The sequence below is a fragment of the Arvicanthis niloticus genome, chromosome 7 (genome assembly GCF_011762505.2).
Source record: "Arvicanthis niloticus isolate mArvNil1 chromosome 7, mArvNil1.pat.X, whole genome shotgun sequence".
NCBI lineage: Eukaryota > Metazoa > Chordata > Mammalia > Rodentia > Muridae > Arvicanthis > Arvicanthis niloticus.
The window spans coordinates 61946983-61973483 of NC_047664.1; the positions used below are offsets into that span (position 1 = coordinate 61946983).

The 26501-nt window shown below is 34.4% G+C and overlaps 1 long non-coding RNA gene across 2 annotated transcripts; it reads right to left on the reverse strand.

The window, feature by feature from the left end:
• Nucleotides 1-8103: 8103 nt before the first annotated feature.
• Nucleotides 8104-24121, reverse strand: LOC117713175 (uncharacterized). 2 transcript variants are annotated; one of them, XR_013111596.1, is made up of 5 exons: nt 23383-24117; nt 19136-19294; nt 17991-18102; nt 14607-14800; nt 8104-8218 (listed from the first exon to the last, which is right to left on the reverse strand). It is a non-coding gene; the product is annotated as an uncharacterized LOC117713175 (long non-coding RNA). The 2 variants fall into 2 exon arrangements; XR_013111597.1 differs by lacking the exon at nt 14607-14800 and having other exon boundaries at nt 23383-24121.
• Between the last annotated feature and the right edge of the window lie 2380 nt (nt 24122-26501).

The following is a 26501-nucleotide window of genomic DNA, read 5'->3' on the forward strand; positions in this document are numbered from 1 at the left end:
TACATAATTTTTAATGGATTCTGGTTAATCCCACGTATACACTCTCTTATCTCCCTACCAGACCCATCGTCTATGACTCCTTCCTATGAATTACTTTCCCTTATTCATGCAGGACCTGTCATGTAGGGTCATGACTCCTTTGAGACAGTCTGTTTTTAAACCTATTTATCTCACATAAAAAAGTCAAGTCACAATTATAGTCAATTTTTTAAAAACAAATTGCTCTTTTATATTTAAAAACAAAAAAGTCAAAGTTTTGTATAGAACACTAAATGCCAATTAAATTTCATGAACATTTGAGATTTCCACTACCTGCATAATTATGTACAGATTTTTTTCTTTCTTTACTGTTGGAAATAGCAAAGTCATACTTGTGCTTCTCATTGTGAATAATTACTTCTTAGAGATGTATTATCAGTCTCAGAAAACAATACAAATAGGTACTATACAATTACACAATACAGACAAACATATCACCTTGTGATTTTGGACTCCACTGCATATTTCTTTATTCCCTCCAACATAACATCAATTATTCACTAAATGAAAGTAATATCCAGATATGAATGCATATCTAATCCTATCAATTTAACTATTAATCATATTAAATTATATTTTAACCAGAAATAAGTTATTCTGTATAATAAGAGTCTGAAAAAAATAATGTATCCTAAGTAAAACGATCTGTCTATTTTAAAGCACATAGGTTAAACACATTCTAAAATTGAATGGAATTAACAAGACATCAAATGTTCAAATTAAGCTGCTTAGCCTTCCTTCTGAGGTCATTGTCTGATTTAATCTTGCTTCCCTCTGGAAACAAAAATAAAAGGCCTATAACATTGTGAGGAGCGTAATTCGACACTGATTGGTACTGACATTTCATCAATACATTTTTCTTCCTCTTTCTTTTTTTATTAAACCATTATTTTTAGTAGTGTTCTTTATTTCATGATTAATTATAATCACCATTTCAGAAATGCTACTCTCATATGTAAAACAGAACAACAAAAAAATAAAATAAAAATGAAAAACGAAACTTTATCAGATTTTTATTTGACAAAAATTAACCATCTATAGTGTATTGCCTAACAATATAGTTATACAAAAATTCATGTTAGTATTTAATAAAAAATAAAGTGGTAATATTTTATCTTCATAAGAGAACTAATTTATCCTTGAGCATATTCAATTTTTGTTTTCTCTTTATTCTACATAATATAAGTATATATTAAAATATTTCATCTGCTCTACACATACATGAATGCACTTATATAAAACCTATGAAAATGTTATATTTATATAGATAAATATATCTCTGTAGAAAAACATATATTTATATATCTCTATAAATATAGCTGAAATTTTACTGTATCTATAATACTTACATATAAAGAATAAAGGAAAAGAAAATGAGACAGACCAAAGGCTATGACTTTAAGAGTAAGAAAGGATAGTATACAACAAAGGTTGAAGGGAAGAAAAGGATAGTTTACATTTTGTAATTATAATTTCAATTTCATAAATAAAAATAAAATCAACAAAATTAAAATAAATGACCCAAGGTACAATTGAGAAAATATAATCTGAGAAAAATGATGATGCCTCTAGATCATAACATAATTTTGAATGAATAAGAAAAAAGATACTTTCAACTATTAAAACAGCTCTGTTATAAATATGCACTGATTCACTAACACCAATTCACTAACACCACTTATCAGTAATACATAAAAATATTAAAAGTATTATCATATGGACTTAAATTAAATAATTTAACTAATAAAAGTTGTCAATTAACAAGTAGTCAGGTGAGACTCGATACTTTTAAATATGAGTAAAATTATACACCTAAAAAATTCTTAATTTAAGAAAAAGCTACTGGGAAACTGAAAACATATATTATTTGCAAAATTGCAAATGGAACAATCATTTTGGAAAATATGTGCCATCAACAAATGCATTATGATTTAAATCACCAATTCCACTACTAGTATATTTCTAAGAAAACAAATCTATAACCAAAATATGCAAAAAATGTTTTCAGGATAATCTAAAATTCATAAGTAATTTTAATGCTTCAAAGTATATAAAGTATACTGAACATAACAATAAAAGAAGAAATCACAACTTCATGCAACACAATTCATTAATCCCATGATTCTGATGGTGAAGGTGAATCAATCACAAGTGAATAAGATATGCTCTAATTAGACTGTGTTTCATTTTACACCAAAGTCTTTTTGTTTGTTTGTGGTTTTCGATTTGGATTTTTTGCAAGCCAAGGTCAGAATGCTGCATATTCTTGAGAAAGACTATTAACTGGGATTGACCATGAGACTGGTTTCAGAATGATTGTACCTGTCTTGGGTCTTTATTTCAATTGAATACCTACAGTCTGCATTCCTGCTTTAGGTTGGATATTTATCTGGACACTAAGAATTTCTTCAATTGATTTGCTCTTATTGGGGTTTGGGAGAAAACTCTGTGTTTAAAAGCCTTTACTGCTTTTGTAGAAGACCAAATTCTTAGTTACCTCTTGGAGCCTCACAACCCATCTGTAACTGTGTGTCCCAGATATATGATGCTCTTCTTTATCCTCTGAGAGCACCTGCTATGCACATGGGGCACATACGTAATTGCAGGTAAAGCACATAAATATAAAATGAAATTAAATAAACCTTTTCTTTTTGCATTAAAGTGTTTATTGGGTAGGGAATAAACCCCATAGTACACATGTAGAGGGCAGAGGAAAATTCACAAGAGTCAGATTTCAGAACCCAATTTGGGCTGGTCATTGAATCTCCTTTCCCTCAGTCTCTTCTCCATTTTTGTCCCTCTAATTCTTTTAAACAGGAATAATTCTGGATCAGAATTTTTGACTGTGGGATGGCAATCCCATCCCTCCACTTGATGCCTTGTCTTTCTACTGGAGGTAAACACTACAATTTCCCTCTCCACACTGTTGAGCATTCTTTCTAAAGTCCTTTCCTCTGGGTCCTAAGTGTCTCTTACCTCCCAGGTCTCTGGTGCACTTTAGAGGGTCCCCTACCTCCCACCTTCCATGGTTGCCTACTTTCATTCTTTCTGCTGGCCTCCAAGATTTCACTTCTGCTCCTCCCCAATACCTGATCCTGTTTCTCTTTTCCCCTCCCTGTATCCTCTCCCACCCAGTTCCTTCTGTCCTCCCTCCCTCTTCCCCCATGATTGCTTTCTTTTCCCTCCCAAGTGGAATTGAGACATCCTTAAAATTCTGTCTCTTAATTGTGAGCATCCATAAAATACTTTCTTACTTCAAGTAGATTTTTTAAAAAAGGGCATAGTCACAATCAAAGCAAAGCAAAACCAAACACCAACAATTTAATGTCTGGGTTGTGCTTACAGTCTTCTGGACTCCTCCAATGAGCATGGGACACTTCTCCTCTTCTGTCCTCTGAAGCTCAGTGATTGTCTCCTAGACTCCAGGTGGTTCAACTCCATTATTGTTTCTGATTTTTGGTGGACATCCTATGGTACTGGCATCTCCAAATGCTGGGTTCTTCCACTGCAACTAGATTGCATGTTTTCCCATAACCTCTCATAGGTTGTCATTATGGTGCCAAATCTTCGACTGCTTTGCATGACCCCTTTAATCTTAGGTCTTCAACTGTCATTGAGACTGCCCCTTCATGAATGACCTTTCCTGGATTCTCACAGTATCAAGCCTCAGCTGTTCTCAATGACACTTTTATACCTTGCAAACCAGTACTCCTTGATTGACTCATACACATTACCAAATCCAGATGCCAGCAAGAGATACAGCTTTGCCTATCTTTGTAACACAATTGCTTTGTACTCTCAGAAAACAGTTCACAGGTTATATGTCAAAGATGCTGGTCTCTTATTATTTATCATTGATTTCTTAGCTTCAGTGAACCAGAATCAATTATCCCAAGAACATAAAGGTTTAGCTTTAGTAGTTCTAGTATTTTGTTAATAACAGCTGATTCTTCAACCTGAGGTAACCAAAACTACAGAATCGTAAACCAAATTAGCAAACAACCTTGAAAGTAGAGTCTTTAATCTCTCTTAAATGTCACAAGCCAGGCCTCCAGCTATTTTATTGTTATCAATATCTTTAACTTCCAAGCTTCTATAGAATATTTCACAGAGCTACTAATACTCAATGGTTCTTCTAGCCCAGTGTTCAAAATCCTTCCACAATCCTCACCAAAACCTGGTCATGGCTGTCACAGAAATATCCCACTTCTCGTACCGACTTCTTAGTTTGGGTTTTATTGCTATGAAGAGACCCCATGACCAAGACAACTCTAATAAAGGTAATTGTGGCTTGTTTACAGATTCAAAGATTTAGTCCATTATCATCATGGTGGGATACATGGCAATGTCAAATCGGACATGGTGCTGGAGAAGGACCTGAGAGTTCTATGCCTTGATATAAAGACCACAGAAAGAGACTGTATTGCACACTAGGTGGTACTTGAAAATATATGACACACAAAAGCCTCACTTTCACAGTAAGTAATACAGTTCCTCAAACAATTCAAGACCTCCTCCAATAAGACCATACATCCTAATTGTACCACTCACTATGGTTAAGCATTCAAACACATAAATCTATAGGAACCACACCTATCCAAACCACTACACTGCCTTATCATATCTGATATGTTCTACATATAAATTGTAATACCACAACTGCTAATTACCTTCTTTTAGCATATTTCAATTTTAAGCCTTCACTGACCCCTTATTCTCCTATTCACCTCATTCCTCTACACTTGAACCAGTCTTCCTCAGGTATTACTCTTCTCTCCTTTCATTTCTTCAACATTCTACTGTCCATCCACCCGAAAGTAATCCCTGCCCCAATAGCACGTTTTTAGCTCTAGTGTTTATATTAAATAAACTAGGTATTTGAAACTATGACTTTCAGTCTTTATCTTTTGGGATGTGGCCTAACTTACTTCAATTTATTCAGTTTCATAAATTTAACATAAATTAGAAATAGATCTGCAATATGTTATCATTCTTTAACGTATAACCAAAGAGTTTTCTACCTTACTACAGAGATTTTTGCATGACCATGCTTAGGTCCTATTATTCTGCTTACAGTAAGTAGGAAATTGAATCCTCTTAGATGTCCACCAAATGACAAGTAGATAATGAGCATGAGGAACATATACACAGTGTTGTATTACTTGGTTGATAGAAAATACGTTTTTGTGAAGTACAACCTCTTCACGATAATATATCAGAACTTCCTGCTGCTGGATAGTTGTGTGAATATTGGACAAATATAATTGATTGTATTGTTGAATTTAATGAAATTTTATATGTCCATTCACAATTATCATTGATGTCAGGATCTTTCTTAAACATTTACAAGAAATCTCATGTATATATAAATTCCATTAAAAACTTAGAATAATATATAATTTCTTTATGACATAATTATAATGTTTCAAATATTAAAGAAAAGAACCATATTTTTCACCACCCTTCAAACTAATAATCTTTGTTTGCAATATATTTAAATATAGCAAACAACTGTGAATATATACAATATGTTTTTAAACATTTTGAGTTTAAATTTGAGGTTGAAAATTACCATTGCCCTTTTGTGTATACAATCAATCTTCTATTCCCATAGCCTTTTTAGGAATATGATGAATTAAAATCAGATAAATATAATTTTAACAATAAAAAATAAAATTCAGTATAAAAGCTAATGCATTATAGTAACTATTTTTTTTTTTTACAAAACATATAAGTAATGCAGGGATGATGCACATTATATAGGTAAATTTTACATCAGTTCAATATACACACTGTACCATTTCTTCTGAAGGATTTGAGCACTCCTACATTCAGTAACCCTGTAGCACTTCAGTCCTCCAGCCTAGCAAAAGACAGCTTTGTTTCTTTATGGACTCTTCTATTGGGCTAAGTATTTCATGACAAGCACACAAATGTGCCTTCATTTCTGAAGGCCTACATGTACCAAAGACACAAGATAAACCCCTCCCTTCCCAAGAACCTGCACACTAACTTCCCTGAAAGCACCCCAAACAGCCATAAACTGTATCCCAATCCCTGCATCCTACTTCCAGCCTCATAACTCTGCCTGCTTTCCCTGAGGCCTGCCAGACCTAGTAGCATCAGCTCAAACCCTCCTCCCAAGGCCCTGGCAACCAACTCACCTGATAGTATACCCAACAGCAGCAGCAAACTGTAACCTATGCTTCATTTCCTGACCAAAAATCTGTCTGCTTTCCTTTCTCTGGAAGTTCTGAACCAACAGACACACCAAGGACAATGACTTTTCAGTAACATAGACATCTTGTTCATGAAATGGTTATATTGAAATAGTCCAGTTTTCTTTCATTGAAAATAAGTTTTATGAGCTGGGTGGTGGTGACATGTGTGTATAATCCTAGCACTTGTGAGACAGAGGTAGTTTAATCTCTGAGTTTCAGGCCAGCCTGGTCTACAGAGCATGAAATACACAGAGAAACCCTGCTTTGAAACAAACAAAAACAAAAGCAGATAAAAAGAGCAAAAACAACTGACATATTGATTTTTATAGTTATTAATATCTTATAATTTGAGACAATTATTATGCTGTGGCTATAGGATTAATGTATGTATTGAAATGTCAATCTACCCAACTAAGAGTACTGAATGCTGATTGAGTATATGTCATCTCTCCTCTTTCTTAGAAATTAGTACCAGAGTATTTGCAATATAAATCATCTATTTGTTACAACAGATTTGTGGAAACACATATAATAGAGGCTTCCTGTAGAGCCCCGCTTGTTTACTATTCAGTAAAGCAAAAACTGTACAAATTTAGTAAAACCATACCTTGATTTTTCATGTTTTCTATACCTGGGTATATTTGGCAAAATATCCTCATGACGTTCAAAAAGAGCAATTAAGTTATACCTGTATCAGTTACATAATCAACACTAGGCAATAATTAGTACTTTAGAGGTAGTTGAAAATTTTGAACTAATGTTATAGTGTCATTCATTAGTGTCCCAAGTAGAACTATATAACATAGACATGATCACAGATTAGACTGCTTTTTGCAAAAGGTAATAGATTAAGGGTATAAAACATAGAAAATGAACATAGGTAAGTAGCATGTCTGCAAGGGGATACTGGACTATAGTTCCTTCCTAGCTCTTCTTGTCTCCCTGCTACCAGGAGATGGGTAGTTTCCTCTGCTGTGCCCCTCCACAATGCATTGCCACAGTAGGCTTAATGCCCTAGGACCAACTGAAGTTTATGAGCCTAAATAAACCTTCTCTCCATTTAAATTTGTCTCATCAATTTGCCCTGTTTATAGAAACCTAATAAAATTAATGAACTAAAAGTATCACCATTATATCTTAAGTTATTTATTTATTTATTTATTTATTATTTTTGCTAGTTCACATTAACTTTTAACTTTCTAGAATCTTAAAATAGAGATTAAAGTGGATGTTACTATTTTAACATTTTTTTAAAATTTTTTTGTCTGAGCATCATTTTTTGCACTTATTTCATGTTCAGCAATGTTTCATAGCTTAGATTATATGGCAGATTTACCATCCTCCCTGTGTAATTTGAACAATATGCTATGAGTATTCCTATTCTAAGTGAATGCAAGTTTCCTCTTTTTGATTATTTGCATCACTGTGTGATTCCTGAGACTCAGTAAATATACTTATATGGTTTGACACAGTTGTCTTGAAAATTCACTCAGTGAACCGCCGGTGGCTCCGCCCTTAAGGCCCCCGCCTGCCCGCCCGCAGAGGGCACACCGTCTCTTGGTGCGCGCGCTCTCCCGTTTCCCGCCTCTCGTGAGGGGGAAAAAAAAAAAAAGTTTTTGCCGGGCGGTGGTGGTGGTGGTGGTGGTGGTGGCACACGCCTTTAATCCCAGCACTTAGGAGGCAGAGGCAGGCGGATTTCTGAGTTCGAGGCCAGCCTGGTCTACAGAGTGAGTTCCAGGACAGCCAGGGCTACACAGAGAAACCCTCTCTCGAAAAAGCAAAAAGCAAAAAAAAAAAAAAAAAAAAAAAAGAGAGAATTCACTCATGGAAGACAATCAAGCAATGAGGATGTCATATGAAGCTTTATTTCTTGATTTTGAAGGTTACCCAAACCAAGCTTTCGCCAGTCTTTAGAGAGGAGAATGAAGAGTTGTTCTTGAAGGTATAAAAGTCTCTGCCTGTAAGTGAACATATAATATTGATGAAGAGTCACATACTGAATCAACTTAAGACCTGTGACAAACGACAATACGTTCATTCTTGTTTAAGACACAACATGTAGAGTGGTGTAACACTACTACTAATAACCATAAAATATACAGTCTTACTGTTAATTAACTCAGGATAATATCATCTACATATAAGTGTTTAAAATGTTTGGATATTCTGTACCTTTACCATTGGTACAATAAAGCCAGATTCAGCTTTGGAAAATTATGAAATGAAATAAGTTTCATGAAAAAATTAAAACATTGCATTTTATAAACTAAATATGAATCACTCTATAGTCATATAAGGTGTGAAATTATTGTATTGGTAATAATTTCAAATATTTTACCATTTGATATGAGCTGAGTAAAAGGAAATGTATCAACTAATTAGAAGTAAATCAGACTAAAACAAACTTTTTAAAAACAAGACAAGTTTTTGGAATTCTATTTTATTATTCTTTGAGATTTCTCCTTATTTAAGATTATTAGCTCACATTCAAAGATAACTGATAGTTTAACATGATCAGAATTATTTTTGTGATTCACCTGTTATTATTAGTCCTGTCACCGTTTAAATTTTTCTTGTATATTATTCCATTCTTGTATGATATTCACCATAAGTAAGCATTCCAATTATTTTGATGGTGTAAATTTTGTTTCCTTGTTTGTATGGTGTGAATCTTTGAGAAAGACACTCTTAACAAATGCTTTAATAGCTTTAAACACACAGCATTTACTAGTAGGTAGATAACTTTTCTTTGCTTATATGGATAATTTCTTGGAAAATGAGTTAGGGACTCATCCCTGGGAAGGGCTATATCTCTATTTCTCATCAGCTGTTCTTTTCCTGTAGCTCCTTAACAAAAGATGACACCCTGTCATATCTGCCCATCTACATTAGACTACCAGCCTTTGTGGGAATTTCTTAGATATTGTTTAGGCAGCTGCTTTGTGAAAATTTTATGGATATAGTTCACTGTCAGAATGAGAAGGCACAATCTCAGAGGAGACATTTTGGTCCTCTGGCTCTTACAAGTTTTCCAAGTCCTCCACCAGAATGTTCCCTGAGCCTTGTGTGCAGCAGTTGGACTGTAGCCATGTTGTCTGTGATTAGGCACTCTATGGGGAGCTTCTCTTTTCTTTAAAAAAGAAAGGAAATAATTTTTAACAAGAACAAAAGCTACATGTTGAGAAATGAGAATGACGCATTTAGTGATTTTACAGGATTAGTAAAATAACAGTAGTACGTCCTCCCCCAAGAAGCGTGACTTCACTAGCCACACCACATACAGCTGTCTAGGTTTTCAGCAGCAGACCTGAGTTTTCTACCATTTTCTGAGAGCCAGGGTTAGAATAAATAACAGAATAATGTTCATTCTAAAATGTGAAAGTCATAAATATTATAAATAGTCATAAAACTGTCTGGGAAATAGACACTGTCAGCTTAAATGTCATTTAGATTAACAAGAAAGGAAGGAAGTTCCCTGTAATGTTTGGTAAAGTAAGGTATAGCCTATTTTGGTAAATTCTTGTATGCTGCCCCATGCTTTCCTAGAACCTGGAGAGTTTTACAGAAGCATGTTACAAGACAGTCTCTGAGGATCTTAGGCTCTACTCCTATTGATATGGCATCAAAAACACATGATCTGCAAAACCACTAAAAAAAAAAAAAACCCACCATATAAACAGGATGATTTTCTATTCTATCAATATTACATATTCTGACATATATGATGTGGGTGATGTTAGTTTAAGATAGTCATTAGTTACTCAAGTAGTCATGCACATCATTTTTTATAAACAAGAAGGCTTTCTGGGAAATGTACCATTAGTTTATTTTGTCAGTATGTATTTACCTCAATGTTTCTTTTCCTATCAGCCTAGATAATCCATTCTCTTAACACAAGCCAGAGACTGAGTGCACCCATGTACACACTAAATTTCTTTTTAATTGACCTTTTCCAATTTAACTATAAGGAGTGGGATCTTACATTCTAATTAAAGATCAAAGGTTGATTTGCATATCACACTCAAGATTCCATGGTTCTGTATTGGGTCTAACTCAATACTACTTAGAAACATAATATCCAGCTTCATTGGAAATGAGAAGCAGAGAAAGAAGGAGAATCAGGAAGAGAAAGGAAGACGAAAATGTGGTAGAGATAGAAATGAGGAGAAAGAGATGGAAGTGTGGATATTAAAGTGGATCAAATTACAACGCATTAATAATTTGTGATGTGCACTATGTAGAAAGATTAGCAAATTTTCCTTTAATGTGGCACATTAGGAAAGTAATTTGGCTCTGGATGCAGTCTTATTACAAAGCCTGAATGCACAGTGAAGTGACTAATATAAGAATCCAATGGGGGAACTGAAAGAAAAGGTTAAGAATGTGGCCTGTGTTCAACATGTGACAAATGCTAACTGGTAATCTGCTTTTAACAGAGCAGTGCTATTGCCTTTTCATTTTCTTTCTCCTTAATACTGTTTTGATTATTGGATTTTCTTCTTACAATGCCTCTATATTAATGAGAAAAGCGAATTTCATGAACCAAAATGATTTAAACATAGCTTTCAGAGTAACTCTTCCCAAAGATGTGCCCCTTGGATTTCAACTTTCCCTGACTCAAGATATTTCTCTTCAAGGTTTAAAACCACTTTCAAGTGTAAGTAAAGTAAACACTATTATAATTTGTTTGATCAAACCTGTATGGATTATTATTCATTAAATGCCAAAATCTAAGTCCAGGGGAAAAACACTCATTAATTGTTTCAAAAAGATGTGCCCCAGGGCATCCACATTTAGTTTCAAGTAATGATGGGTTTCAGAAAGATTTTCAATTCTGCCAAATTATTACATGCATATATTACTCATTGAAAACAGAATATATAGAAATGACCTCTAATGATAAATATTTATTAAATGTGTTTTACTTCCAGCTAATATCTTCTAAGGTTTTCTGAGTTACTTGAGGGCTTGTTTCTTTAAGAACAGAGAGGCTGAGCAACCAAACACACATTAATGTAGTATTTGTTAATTAACAGTTGGCAGTTTAAAGTTCTCAACTTGATCTTTAAAGAGTTGACTCTGCTGGACTCTGTTATATCCTAATAGCAGTTAAGACAAATACATGGTCTTTCCAGGAAAAAAAATAAAACGCAAACACACACACACACAAAAAAAAAAAAAAAAAAAAAAAAAAAAACTGGCATGGTTGGGGACCAAACACTCTAATCAAAATTCATGCTTCAGATTAAAACATATTAAACATTATCCATTCAGATTCAAAAAGATTTTCATGACTTAAGCCCCAGAGAAAGAACAGAAAACAGGATGTTCCCTGAATGCCTGCTGTGTTAAGGAAATCATTTGTAAATGGGCACATGCATACACATATGCAGCAGATAATGTGGTAAAAGTTTTCTAGGTGACCTCTTCATTTCTACGCTTTTTCTCTTGACTAAAGCATGTGTTTTTTTAGAGTTCCATCTTTTCATCAGCTGCTTTCATTTTCCTGTGGTCCAGGTGCTTCCAGCTGCACAATGGATCAATCTTTCTCCAACTTACAAAATTACTCGAAATGGACTCAATTCTCTCAACCTTTCTACTTAAAATGTCAGTAAAGCTTGCATGACCAGGGCAAAATGTTCTTTTCCTTGAGTACATGTTACTTGCGTACCTTATTTTGTGTTTCTTAATAGAGGAAAATTACCAGTGACTGACCTGAGTGCTTTAGAAATAAAAACTCAACTTGGAATTCAAGTGGCTTTACCTCTCTTATTAATGCCCTTCAGAAATTAGAGTAGAAATCTCTTGAAGTTTCAGAAATGGTGCAGTCATTGGTTACTTTTACAGTTTAGAGCCAAAGAAAAAGATGCGTAATAATTAAATTATATTTTACTTAAAATAAGTGGGAAACTGAAATGTCATGTTATGGATGTTATAAACTTCTGAATATGCTTCATTGCAATAACACTTTTATTAAATACATTTTTGAAGCAAAAATGTCATTAGCTTTTTTATGATATTTTTTCAATGTATTTTCTTTTTTGTTTCAGAAAGATGAGTTGGCATATTCATACAATTGTCTTCTATTTGGGCAGATGAAGAAAATAAGTCATTTATATACTGCGTATTAGAGATGTGAGCACACCCCTTTTTAATTCTGATTTTGAGTGCTTTGTAGTTTTGAAGGAATTTTAACATGGTCCCATATGAGAGCTTGAATAAAATGACTATTTATTCTATACTAAAATACTAGAAAGTACAATTAAATACCCTACTAGTTTATAATAATTTAATACTCAAGTTTTAACCTTATATTAGCACAGCATTTTAAATCCTTCACTCAATATTCTGAATTTCAAGTATGTTTATCCGTAAAATGAAACTTTTAGTCACAGACTACATGAAGCTCATGAAGAGGGAAGATCAAGTGTGGGTGCTTTGGTTCTTCTTAGAAGAAGTAACAAAATACTCAAAGGAGGAAATAGGGGGACAAAGTGTGAGGCAGAAACTGAAGGAGGGGCCTTCTGGAGACCATCCCACCTGGGTATCCATTCCATGTGCAGTCACCAGAAGTAGATGCTGATATGGATGTCAGTTAGTGCATGCTGACAGGAGCCTGATATAGCTGTCTCCTTAGAGGTCTGCCAGAGTCTGACATTTTCAGAGGCAGATTCTCACAGCTAACCCTTGAACTGATCAAGGGGTTCCTAATGGAGGAGTTAGAAGGAACTGGAGCTAAAATAGTTTGTGGCCATATAAGGAGAGCAAAAATACCAACCAACCAGAGCTCCCAGGGTCTAAAAACCACCAGCCTATGAGCACATAGGGAGGGACCTATGGCTCCAGCTGTATATGTAGGGGAGGATGGCCTTGTTGGGTATAGGTGGGAGAGGAGATCCTTGGTCCCATGAAGGCTGGACTCCGAGTGTGGAGGAATTAGTGGGTGAGGAGGTAGGAGTGTGGGGATGGGTGGGGGGATATCCAGATAGAAGCAGGAGGAGGGGGTATGAAATAGGGAGTTCCTGTGCGGGGAGTGGGGATGGGGTAAGGGGATAACATCTGAAATCTAAATAAAATATACAAATAAATAAATTAATAAATAAGAAAAAGTATTAATTAGATGGTTGTATCAGTGTAATTAAGAAAAACTTGTATTTGTGAGAAGCACAGTCTGTTGCACTGGTTTATACAAAAGGATCTCAGTAATAATATTGAAAATAAAACGTTCACCAGTCTCATGTGCTAAGGTTCAGTCCTCATCTGGTGGTGGTGTTTTTCAGTGCTTCTGTAAGATTACAGAATAGGAGCTATTGACTAAAGGCCAGTTACTTGATGCAGGTCCTTCAAACTAATACTACAATATTTCTCTCTCTGCTTATAGTCTGCTAGGAGGTAAGCAGATCTTCCTTCTTTCAACTGTGATTTTGTGGAATTTTCCACAGTGAAAGGCAAATAGTGCCATTAGAAATCATAGATATCAACAAAATGTGATATATTTCCAAATTCTGTATTTTGGCTATTAGTTAAATTTCATTAAGTTATTTTCCATATGCATTCAATTCCAAAGACTAATAATGTTCTAATTTTAAATATATGTGGCAAATTCTAAGAATAGTATACAATTAATAATTTGAAAAATATGAAAATAATCAGTTCAATCTCGGCTCTGTTTCAACGATTCAAAATATTTGTCACTTCTCTTTAAGAAAATAATACAACAAATAATCTTTCAGTTTATTGGAGCAATCTGTTTTGTTGAATAAAAGATGCAGCTATCAGAAATCTTATTTAAGCTTTATACATCATAAATAATGAGAACTATTGGAGTAAAATTATGAAATAATATAAAATATAATTTAAATGGAAAATATGGTCAAAATTTGACTCTATAACATGAACTTACTGAAGTATTTGGAACATGAATAAACTAGCTGAAATTCACACTAAGAAATATATTTTCTTAGATTAAAGCACTCAAATCCAAGTTAGTATTTTTTTAAAAAAATAAATTATCAGTTCTTTGTGAATTCTATACAATGTATTAACATCATATTCACCCTTAAATCCTCCTCCTAACCTTCCATTTAGAGGCACTTCCTAACCAACAACCTATTGTCCTATTTTTGTAAATTAATTTAATAACCCATCAACTCCAATTTGTTCTGTTCATAAACTCCTAGTTGTGAAGTCTATGCTGGCTGGTTTTATGTTAATATTACCTAAGCTAGAGTCACTGGAATAAGAAAATCTTAATTAAGAAAATGTTCCCCAAAAGTTTGACATGTGGGTAAGCCTGAGGTATAATTTGTTAGTAAGTAAATGTTGTAGGTGTGTGTGCATACTCACAAGTGTTGATGCTTGGGTGAGTGATCTTGGGTGGTACAAGAAGGTAGGCTGAGAAAACCATGAGAAGTAAGCCAGTGACCATCACTCTTCTTCAACTTCTTCATGAGTTCCTGCCTCTAATTCCTTACCCTGAAGTACTGGTCTGTTTTCCTTCATCAATGGACTATAAAGTGGAAGTGGATGTGGCTGTGGACCTGGACGTGGAAGTCAAAGTGGAAGAAGTAGAAGAAAAGCAATCCTTTCTTTGGTCAGTTGCTTTTGGTCATATCACAGCTAAAGGAAGTTAACTAAGATAAGATCCACCTACTGGAATATGGTCGACCTATCTAGAGCCACACCCTTAGGAAAACTGACTTCCCCTTTCCCAGAATCTGTCAACTGTTTAAAACATTTTGGTTAAGGATAAGTTCATAAACCTCCCACTGAAACTAAAATTTTGACTGGGATGACCTTATGCAAATCTTCTGCATAAAGTCACAACTGACTGTAGTGGTCCTGTCAAGACCAAAAGATAGGATTTTGCTACAGTCTCTCCTGACATCTGTCTCTTAGCACCATTCTTATATCTCTACTACAGTGCTCCCTGAGCCTTGAGGAACTGTGATATGATTTATAAGATTAATTTGTAGCTGGGAAGGTATACTTTGGACTTTCCTCAGCTGTATTTTTACCAGTGTCCACTGCCAGAGGATTATTTAGATAATTAGAAATTCCATGAACATAAAAAAAAGACACCATCGTCATTAATGACACAAAGAAACATTGATCAACAAAATGGAATAATGTATTCAGACATAAAAGTCTATATATCTATAGGCACCCAAGATTTGACAAAGGTGTCTAAAACATTGGAGAAAAGACAGCATCCTTAACAAGTGGTTATAAACATGTAGACCAGGCTACTTGCTCCTTCACTGTTATACCTCACACAAATTAAGTCCCAACTGATCAAAAATTTTAATGCTACATTTGAACCTTCTTTTAGAAAAAGTAGAGAATGTATTTTAGAACTTAGGTTCAGATTCAGACATTTTGTAAAGGACTCTAGTGGCCCACAAAAGCAAGTTGAATTCCATGAAGTTAAATAGATTCTGTACTGTGGAAGAAAATATATACTGGCTAAAGAATGGGAAATATGTCTTTATCAGGTTATTCATTTGATAGTATATTGATATTTGGGAAATATTAGGAACTCAAAAAATAAAAATTAAACACCAGAAAAAAATGCAAAATTGCCACTTTCCTTCTACAGACAAATTACTGTCCAGAAAAGGACACACTTGCAGAATAGTCGACTGATTATATCTGCCTAGACAGAGTAATCAGTTCTTAATAATTCTGCAGCACTAAGGTCTGTCAGAAGATCCTGGGCCAGAAGGCAGAAGAACAGATGCTCCAACGTTTTGAAGTAGAGCGAGTGTCCAGGTGTTCAGAGGTCTCTATAAATTGGCTAAGTTTTAGAAACTACGATTTGTGCTTCCCACAATTATAGTTAACTCAGTCATTCTGGATTTCTGATGGGGTTGAAAATATATAGCTATTGACCTTAAGAGAAAAGATTTGAGTGGATGGTCATCAGCTAACATCCATCCTAAAGCCAGGTTCAGAAGTAAATGTTTTAGTTAGAATAGATGACAGAGGAGCTGGTTAGTCAACAAAAGGATGGACTGGGTATTAGGACTATCCTGTACCTCACTGGTACAAATTGGCATAATTATGCTCTAATTGTATTTTGAGAGAAAATTTCATTTTAACAGGAAGGGTGATGTGTAGGAGGAGCTAAGGTAGGAGGAGTACTGAGAGGAGGAAAAGGAGTAAGAAGAGGAGAAGAAGAAGGAGAGGAGAAGCTAGGTGATGAAAGAGAGAAAGAGGGGGGAGACAGGGAGACAGAAATTCATGTATCTCCACCAGTCAAAGATAGTTGTTCTATCTAGGTCGGTCAGTGGATTACACCTCTGATTGAACAATTCCAAACTTATAAAGCCTATGATTAACATTTTAAAAAAAAAATGTATAAATGCAAAAAGGAAAAGGGGGCATGGGATAGGGGTTTCCTAAGGGGGTTGGGGGGGGGGGGAGAATGGGGATAGGGGATGCCATCTGAAGTGTAAATAACATATCTAATAAAAAAAAAGAAAAAAAGAAAAAATGGGGTATGAAATAGAGAGTTTGGGGAAGAAATACAAATAGCAAAGATATATTTTAAGAAGTGATTAAAATCACTAGCTTTCAGGGAAATGCAAATAAAAACTACTTTGCAAATTCACATTACTTTAGTGAGAATGTCATGTTACCCCACTCATAATGGTTAAGATTAACAAAACAAAGGAAGACAAATGCTGGCAAGCATGTGGGGTACAGCGAACTCTCATGCCCATTATGAGAGTTCAGGCTCATAAAGCCGTTATAGAAATAATTGTGGCAGTTTTGCAGAGCACTAACTATAGATATTCTATGTGATTCAACCGTTCCACTCCTGAACATATATCTAGAGGACTCTACTTCCTATGGCAGAAATATATGCTCATTTATCTATGTTTGTGTCTGACATATTTACAATATCTAAGTAATGAAAATAGCTTTGAAGTCTCTCTGTTGATAATTGCTTACTGAAAATATGGCTCCTATATACAATAAAATTCTATATAGCTGTAAAAAAATGTGAAACTTGCTGATAAGCGGATGAAGCTGGGTGGAAGATGCCATACTTAGTAGCCCAGATCCAGAAAAACAAGTACTGTATGTTCTTATATAGTACTTAAGAATCAGATGTTCAGATTTGTGTGCTTAATTTGGAGTGTTTGTGAAATATAAAAAAATTAAAAGTGGTTCATTTTGGATGAAGAGTTATAAAGATCTTATTGAAGGAAGATAGCAAACGTAGATAATATTTAAGGGAATTAGGAGTAATGGTACCGGTAGTTTAAGCTGGGAAGAAAGGTGGAGTATAGGGCGAAGATATGTAGTTTAGTGATATGAAACTAATGATAACTATGCTGGGAAATGCCAAATGGAAATCTATTTTATAATCTTCTTAAATACACAACACACACACACACACACACACACACACACACACACACCAGTTTTATTGAACTTACACTGCACTCACAATTTTGTTATTTCCATCCTCCAAAAGACAATAAATTGGAAAAAATCCCATTATCAGGCATAGAACTATTTTCTTTAAGATTTTGCTCACAAGTGTCACATAGCTTCCCTTGATACTATAGTGTAGTGGAGTTATTCTTGGTCGTGAACTTAACAGTCAATATCTATTGCTGAAGACAGTACAAACTTTGTCACAGGTCATAGGGAAATCAAATCAGCTCTGACAAGAACAATCTTTGTTTTCTGAGGAGGAGAAGTCATTAACTGACTTACCTAACAATGCACCTTGAAACTGCAATGATGATTCTGGTGTTACAATAGATCCACAGGTAAAATAAGGGCAGCATTGTTATCAGGATGATGATTGTTGGATTTGAGGTCTCCTCTTTAAAAGAAAAAAACACATACCTATTATTTTGCTATATGACCAGCCTTTAAATTAGCACATCTCTCAGACTCATCAATGAAATTTATTTGGGCAGTATGTTTCTTCTCAATATTAATCAGTGTAATTCCAAAATAAAATATATTTAAAATTAGAGAGGTGAAAAGGTCAAATAGACTGTTTTCAGTTAGAATTTGTGTATTATCTCAATTTAGCCATAAATAAATGCTGAAAAGTAGAATGTGTTTTGTAAAATTAAAAGCTTGAGAATCTGGAGTTATGACTTCATAATTACACTTTGTGACACTCACTATGAGTATTTGAGTTAAATATCCAGTACAATAATAATCACACATAAGGGCAAAATCAGGTGATTGCAGTGCTGACAATGTAGAGACACAGAAGGACACTTAGAGACAGTCTCACCAAATCAGTGAACTCCAGATTCAGTAACTTACCCTGTCTCATAAAACAAGGAGGGAGATAAATTAAATGGAAAGAAAGTCATATATCATGAATTTCTGGATTTCACATGTGCACACATTTAGGTTTGTAGAGAAAAAAATACTCACATAAACACACAAACACATGCATACACACAAGTTTGAAAATATACAGTATATAAAATATCAATAAACAGTAAAAACTGATTTATACTAAAGAAAATTAGAGTTATGAAAAATAAGACAATGCTTGATATTGGATTTAAATTTTCTCCATAGAATATTACTTTGCAACTTTACCAGATCTAGTTATACACATGAGATTAAATAATAATGCAATATCAAAGGTAAATATTTTTATTTTGGTAATTGCACTGTAATTTTATAATAAATATTTTTTTGTTTTTATGAAATGTAAACTAAAGTGAGGATAGCTATTTAGTCTACTGAGACTCAGAAATATAATTGTACATAGAAACATAATAGTTACACAAAGAGAGTACAAAGCACCTATCACTCTCTTTAAAATGCCATGAAACATGTGAAATTTTGTTGCAAATTTTTCTTAAGTATGAATTTGTTATACTGACCATTTCAAGTGTCAATTTGACTGGCATCAGGGATGAATCTGTAGCTGCTACAACATTATTTCTACTTGTAAAATTATTTGGAAAATGTGACACCATTTTAAATCTGTAGAGTCTTGAAAACACAAGATTTGTCTGTGTAAATGTAGACAGGCATCCAACCTGTTGAGATGCAGAATAGAACATAAAGAGAAATCATTATCTTTATGGCTGCCATTTCAGTCTTCTTTGTTCTTATAAATGAGAACTACTTTTTATAAAATTTAAGAGCATGGGAGTAATTTTATTATGGAAATAATATATACACATGTGTTAATATGTATATATCACAATAATGTTCTTATGATTATATATGTACACATTCTACTCTTCAGCTTCTCTGGAAACCTCTTACATAACTAACAGATGCATTCCTTATACATGCCTTTAAATTATTAATCACATGTTTCAGATTTCTCCTCCTGAAAATTCTGACTATCTCAAACAATATTTGTAGATGTTTTCTAATTCAATAAAACTTTCCATAAAAGAAAATTTGGTAGAGAAACTGAAATTGGTCCTGCCAGTAAAAACTTTATTCCAAAATTATTTTTAAGTCAAATTGAATTTAACATAACAATCTCCCTGAGATTACAAACTCATTTTCATAATTATAATATACATGTTTTTCTTAATTACCCATGTAAAGTATGTTTCTCTACTATTTTGTTAAGCGTGTGACATTGTCCTGAAATGAATGGCTTATGTTGTTTTAATTTATTCAAATTTTCATTGTGTTAAAGTGACTCATGTAAGTCATGTAAGGATTATCATTCTGAAAATAAATAAATGGTACAGAACATATTGTGAATACCTTTTGGAAAATCAAATTTACTTGCTCGTTGTTTATCTTTGTTTGCAGCTATGTATTTTCAGGGTCCTTGAGTGTGTTTGTTCTGTGCACATGTGTGTTTTCTTACATTCCGTTTTGGTGTTTGGAGACTTACCTTATGAATTGAGGTTTGAGGAATGCTTAGAAAACAGACATTATTTTCTCAATATTTCTCCTCAAGCTGTGTTGAGTTTATGTGAAATTACAATTGTTGACATTAATTAGTAATTTTAAAAGAAAAAAAGTATCTGGACAGCTTTTACCCCTTGAAGGGGAAATTAGATAAATGAATACATCAACCATGAAATAATTGATATACTTGTTGTGTAGTCTTGAATTTGCTGGTACAGAATTAATTAAAATAATAGACAACAAATGAATACATGCCATTGCCTAATGCTTGTTACCATATGCCTTTCTGTTTATTTGTTTGTCTTAAATTACAGACATTCAGAGCTTCAAATTGACTCTTTTTGACAAACAATAAAATTCTTCTTATTGAGACTTTAGAAAATAAAACATATTTTAAGGACTCTAATGCCACTAAACTTAGCATTTTAATTTAACATACATTTATTTGTTGTTTTAAAGTGCTTATTTTCTTGTAATATGAGAATGACTAAATACAAGGTTCATGGGAGCACTGAGAATAAACAAATTCAAAGACAGTGATTTCTACATTAATTTATATTTTTATTAATTTTTGAAATGTTAAAACATTATATTTTGAGTATATGTAGCACCTTTTATAACTTTTCCCAGATCCCCACATCTATTTCATTCCCACCCAACCCTGTCTTTACATTTCTTTTCAAGCTCATTGGGTACAATTTGCGCAGTCCATATATTCCCAGTGTGTGTTGGTATCCACTGGAGTGTGGATCATAGCTTTAAAGAAAACTAATTTTTCTTCTTGTAGACACTATCAATTGTTGGAATCTCTTCAATTAGTAGTAGAACTCTCAGCCTATATTTGGTTACCTGCTGAGTTTTTGTCTGGATTGATCTTGTACTAATCTTGTGTATGTTGTCATAAGAACTATGACTTCATATATACCACTTCCTGATAGTGTTCTGAAAACACAGTTTCAGCTGTAGAGTTGTTGATATTGTGGTGAGCCTAACTAGCTTCCATTACACTCACCCCCATTCTCTGGCCCTTATAATACTTACACACACATGTATACACAGCCACATACATACTTTCATGCAACCTATTAAGCTTTGGGCAGTATGGGTATGATATAGATGTTCTTTTTTTGCATGGGTTATTCTTATTGTTTGCATATTAAGCAGTTATGGGTCTCTGTATTAATCACTATGAATGGCAAAAAATAAGCTTCTCGTGTGGTTTAAAAAATGCTCTGTGAGCTTAATGATAAGTCATTATTTAATATCCTATTTATCTTTTGTTTGTTTGTTTTTTTTTTTTGTTTTTTTTTGTTTTGTTTTTTCAAGACAGGGTTTCTCTGTGTTGTCATTGTAGCTCACAAGAACACTAGCTGGGTAAATTAATGACTATGGTACTTCTCTGGTAACAAACTTAGCATCTTCTAGAGTAAGCAGTAAGGATGAAGATTCTAGGTGAGTATACTAGCATTACTTTTCATAGTCTATGATTCATATATATTGTGTCTTCAGCATTAGGATCTTATTGTCATGTTCTGTATGGTAACAAAAGAAACAAATTGTCACATTTGAAGATGGTTTCTGTGAGATCACATTAGCTAATAAATCCAATAATAGTACTAACACATTTATGGTAATGGTTTTGGTAGCCTCTGTTGTCAAGTGTTATTGCTGCTTCATTACAATTTCAATTCTTTTTATGCCTGTTTAAGTACTGTTTATAGAATTTTTTTTAGTGGTGTGTTTTCATATGTGTGTTTCAGGTCTTTAGGATTAGTTTTACCTTCTTTATTTCCTCCTATCCCTTCTCCTTTTATTCCTGCCTCACTACATCTATCTGTTCCTGTTCTATCATTCTACTCTTTCTTCATATTACTATGTTCTCTCCCCTCTCCCTTGAATCCCCATCAAATGACCCCATATTAATTTACTTACTACTGTGGGGGTCAAGTTGAATAAATATACATCAGTATATGTTAAATATCTCTTCCTCACCTACTCTGTTGTGAATGATATCAAACCTTAAAATTACTTTTCATAATATTTTCCTTCAAGACCAAAATTTTGTAAACTCCATTAGAAGGAAAAGCTGATATCCAATGAATTGAAAAACTAAACAGAACATACTTAAAGTACTAGTTTAACTAACGAACAGAAATGGGATATAGACCATGCTAGAATACCAGTGATAGTAATATGGCAGAATTGAAGGGGCTACACATAACCAGTTTCCTAATGCTAATTATATTTACTTCCCTTTGTATTCTTCTTGTACTAGGTTCAGTATTCTCAAGACAAATGGTTTTTCTAATGTTAAACAGTTTTCTCTACTTGAAGACTTCTTTTCATGAATAACAACATAAAGGTTAATTGAGATCTTTAGAGAGCATGCCCATCAACCCTCATTATTCTAGAAGTTAGGAGGATAATGAAAAATAATTGCTTATTAGGATCTCATTATTTAAATCAACTTATTTTGTTTCAAAATCTGACAACTGGCTGTCATCCTAGCTTTGCTCTATACCCAGCATTTACGTAGGATTGAGGGTCCTGGAATTGAAAGAGGAACAACCACACTCCTAACCCAGAAGCCATATCTAGTTGATGATTACTTGCAAAATAAATAACTAAAAAAAACAACTAGTAACAAAAAGTCTTTACTTAAATATACTTAAATATATTTGATCCAAGTCTTTCTTGACCTTTTCTCAGCATTTACCAAGAAAAAATATGAACAGATAGTAAAATCATTTCAGGATGCTCAAGATCAGGTCTTTGGTAAACACAATCCACATTATAACACCTGCCCATAAAAATTAAAGGCAGGCAAAATTGCTTCTGTCTATTCAAAAAAAAAAAAAAACAGCAATATAGCAATCCACTATTTTATCACTTTTGTGGGAAGGCAACCACCCAAGTAATGTAAGTTGGCTATGTTTAAAGTACCAGGTATAAATTCCTTTCCATTGTGTTGGCCTATAGTCCAATTAGACAGCTGTCAGATACTGTCAAGATAATAATGGCATTATTACATCCTTGGGGATATGCACCTTGTTGACCATTATTGTAGATCATAGGCTTTACAGCTAGATAGGGTTATTATTTCTTTTTTTCCTTGGTGCTTACATATCTTTTTTTTTTTAACCTGTGATAGGTAGTCCTCAGGGAAGAGGCTTCCAGATCAGCTCAAGTTGAATTATCCTAACTACTGTGTTTGAAATATATGGTGTCTTAAGCAATAGAGACTTACCTTCAAGTTTTTGGGTGAAGACAAGGGCAATAGCAGGTAAGGTTATGAATCCTAGAGGAGAACTTATTCTACTTTTCTAAACCATTATAATTTCTTTTTTTTTTCCTCCCACATCTTGAATGTTTGATTTCAACTGCCAAGAGGCACATTTCTTGTTGGCTATAGATGCGATCTCAAGTGTCTTTTCTTTCCTCTACATTTACTTCTGAAATTGCTGTAGCTCGTTTTAAGTTTCTAACCCAGGCTTTACATTTTCTCGATCCACAGGAGGTCACATGGAATGGTCTTATATTCCAGCGTTGTTTGTTTTGGCTATGGTGGGTTTTATTCTTTGCATTATTTGTCTTGTGAGAACATAAAAATATTGTTGGTCTGACTGTTCTCTTATAGTTTCTTGGGCAGGTGGGAGTCAGTTGAAAGGCTTTTCTTCCTGGTTTCTTCCTAAGCGTTTTTTCATCTTTCACTAGTTTATCTTTGTTATTCTTCCTGATCTTTAGGTGACTGGAGAACTTTATTTCTTTTTGACTGTTGGTATCTGGGCCTGGCTGTTCAGATGTTTCAACTGGCTGTTGATTGTTGGGATTCTCTTGTATGCAGGCTTCTTTCTTCAGGTTTAACTCTTCCAGGGGTCTGCTCCAGTCACCTGTCCTCTGCAAATTGCCCCCCATGATTAGTGTAGGTCACCACCATCCAATTTGGTGTGGCTGACAAGTAGCACCCACCACCACCAGCAGCAGCCAGTAACAGCAATAGAATGGCTTATACATCATAAAGCTCCTCTACTTGTGACACCTCTGTAGAGGTTGAGGGGGGAGTTCTGGGGAGGCAAGAAATAAAGATGTTGTTTCTTCAATACTAGCTGTACATCCATTCCAAAATGATTTGCTTCTCCTTCAGTTCTCTATGGTTAAATATCTGTAGTCAAATGGCAGCAACAAAGGGTTTTTTCAAGTTACTATGGTAGGTGCTTCCCCCCCACCACTCCCTTTTATTGGTTCAGTCTCCACCATCATTTTTTTTCCTTCTTACTAGGAAAAGAGATTTATTTTTCCCTTTTCTTTAAATTAGATTACTTTCTCACGCAACACCCTGATTATAGTCTCCCCTCCTTCTGCTTCTCCCTGTTTCTCCCTACATCTCTTCTGAATCCATTTCCTTTCTGTCTCTCATTAGAAAAGAGATAGCAAAAAAAAAAAAAAAACCATGACAAAATTAAATATAAGATTAAGCAAAACTATCAATCAAACATTGGCAAGGCAACACATCTGGAGGAAAGAGTTCCAAAACCAGGCACAACATCACAGACCAACTCATTGTCACAGTCAGGAGGTCCATAAAAACACTAAACTAATAGCTATAATATGTACACTGCACCTGCTGCAGACCTATGTAGAACCTGTGATTGCTGCTTCTGTTACTGTGAGCTTGTGTGTGTCTTGCTTAGTTGACTCAGATGGCCTTGTTTTCTTGGTTCCCTCCATCCCCTCTGGCTCTTACAATTTTTGGCCTCCTCTTTCACACGGTTTTCTGAGCTCTGAGGGAAAGAATTTGACGGAAACATGCCATTTACACTTTATATATAATATCTGACTGTAGCTCTCTGTGTTTATTCCTATTTGTTGCCAGATAAAGCTTCTCTAATGATGGATCAACAAGTCACTGTGCTATAAGTACAGCAGAATATCATTAGGGTTTTTTTTATTAATAACTTTTTTCAGACATATAGTGTATGGTTCAGTCTTTACCATCTTTTATCATGACCTGCTCCTTTTGGATGTACCAGAAATCTTGTAAAATAATATGACATTAAATCTTTCACTCCTAATCATGAATAATTCTCCTAGAAAATGTGAATGCATCATTTCTCTGCAAATCGATTCTTATTTTATGCTTGTTTAAGTATGGCTCTTAAACTGAGAAACTGAGAATGCTTCATTTCATGATGTTTTTACATTTTTACCTGATTAAAAAATCCCCGGGACAATATTTAATAAGGTAAAAATTTACATGAAATTTTAATGTCAATAAATACAATTACATTAGAGAATAGATTTTAAGTTTTTGAAGATTTATTTTTAATTATGAAAGAGAGTTGGGAAGTATATGCACAAGAGTGCATATACCCAAACATTCCAGAAGTATTGGATCCCTCTAAAGCTAGAGTTAAATAAACATAGTTATAAGCTATCTGGCCAGTGTGCTCTGGAAACTGAAATTAAACCCTTTTCAAGAGCAGTATGTGCTCTTAATCATTAAGACATTCCTATAGCCCTGGGTTTTTTTTTTTTTTTTTTTTTTTTTTTTTTTTTTGTCGTTGTTGTTGTAGTTTGTTTGTTTATGATTTCTTTGTTTTATTCACTTTATGTCCAAATATCACCTCCCTACATCCTCCCAGAGCCTTCCTCGTTCCTCAATCCTATTTTCTGGAAAGATTTCCACTAGGTAACATTCCCCCAGTACCTCCCCACAATCTCCACCTCTCCAGACAGCTCAGGGCAATACAGGACTAGGCACATCTTTTCCTACTGAGGCCAGACAAGGCAGTCCATATAGGGGAACAGGACCTACAGGTAGACAGGGAATAGTCAGGGACAGCCCTTGTTTGCGTTATTAAGGACAAAACAGCTCATCTGTTACATTTGTGCAGAGGACCTAGGTCCAGGCATGCTTGCTCTTTGCTTGGTGTTTCAGTTTCTCGGAGCCCCCAAGGGTCTAAGTTAGTTAACTCAGGTGGTCTTCCTCTGGCGTCCCTGTCATTTTTGGGTCATTCCTTCCTTCTTCAATCTCTTCCATAAGACTCCTCAAGCTGCACCCAATGTTTAGTTGTGAGTCTCTGCAACTCTTTCCATCGGCTCAATGGAGCCTCTCAGAGGACAGTTCTACCAGGTTGCCGACTACAAGCATAACAGTATCATTAATAGTGTCAAAGATTGGTTCCTGTGCATGGGATGGGACTCAATTTGGGACATTCATTGATTACCAGTCTGTGTTCTATCTCTGTCCCTTAAAGTCTTGTAGGCAGGACACATTTTGAGCAAAGGATTTTTGTGTGTGGGTTGCTGTTCTTATACTTCCACTGGGAATCTTGCCTAGCTACATAAGTAGCTACTTTAGGACCC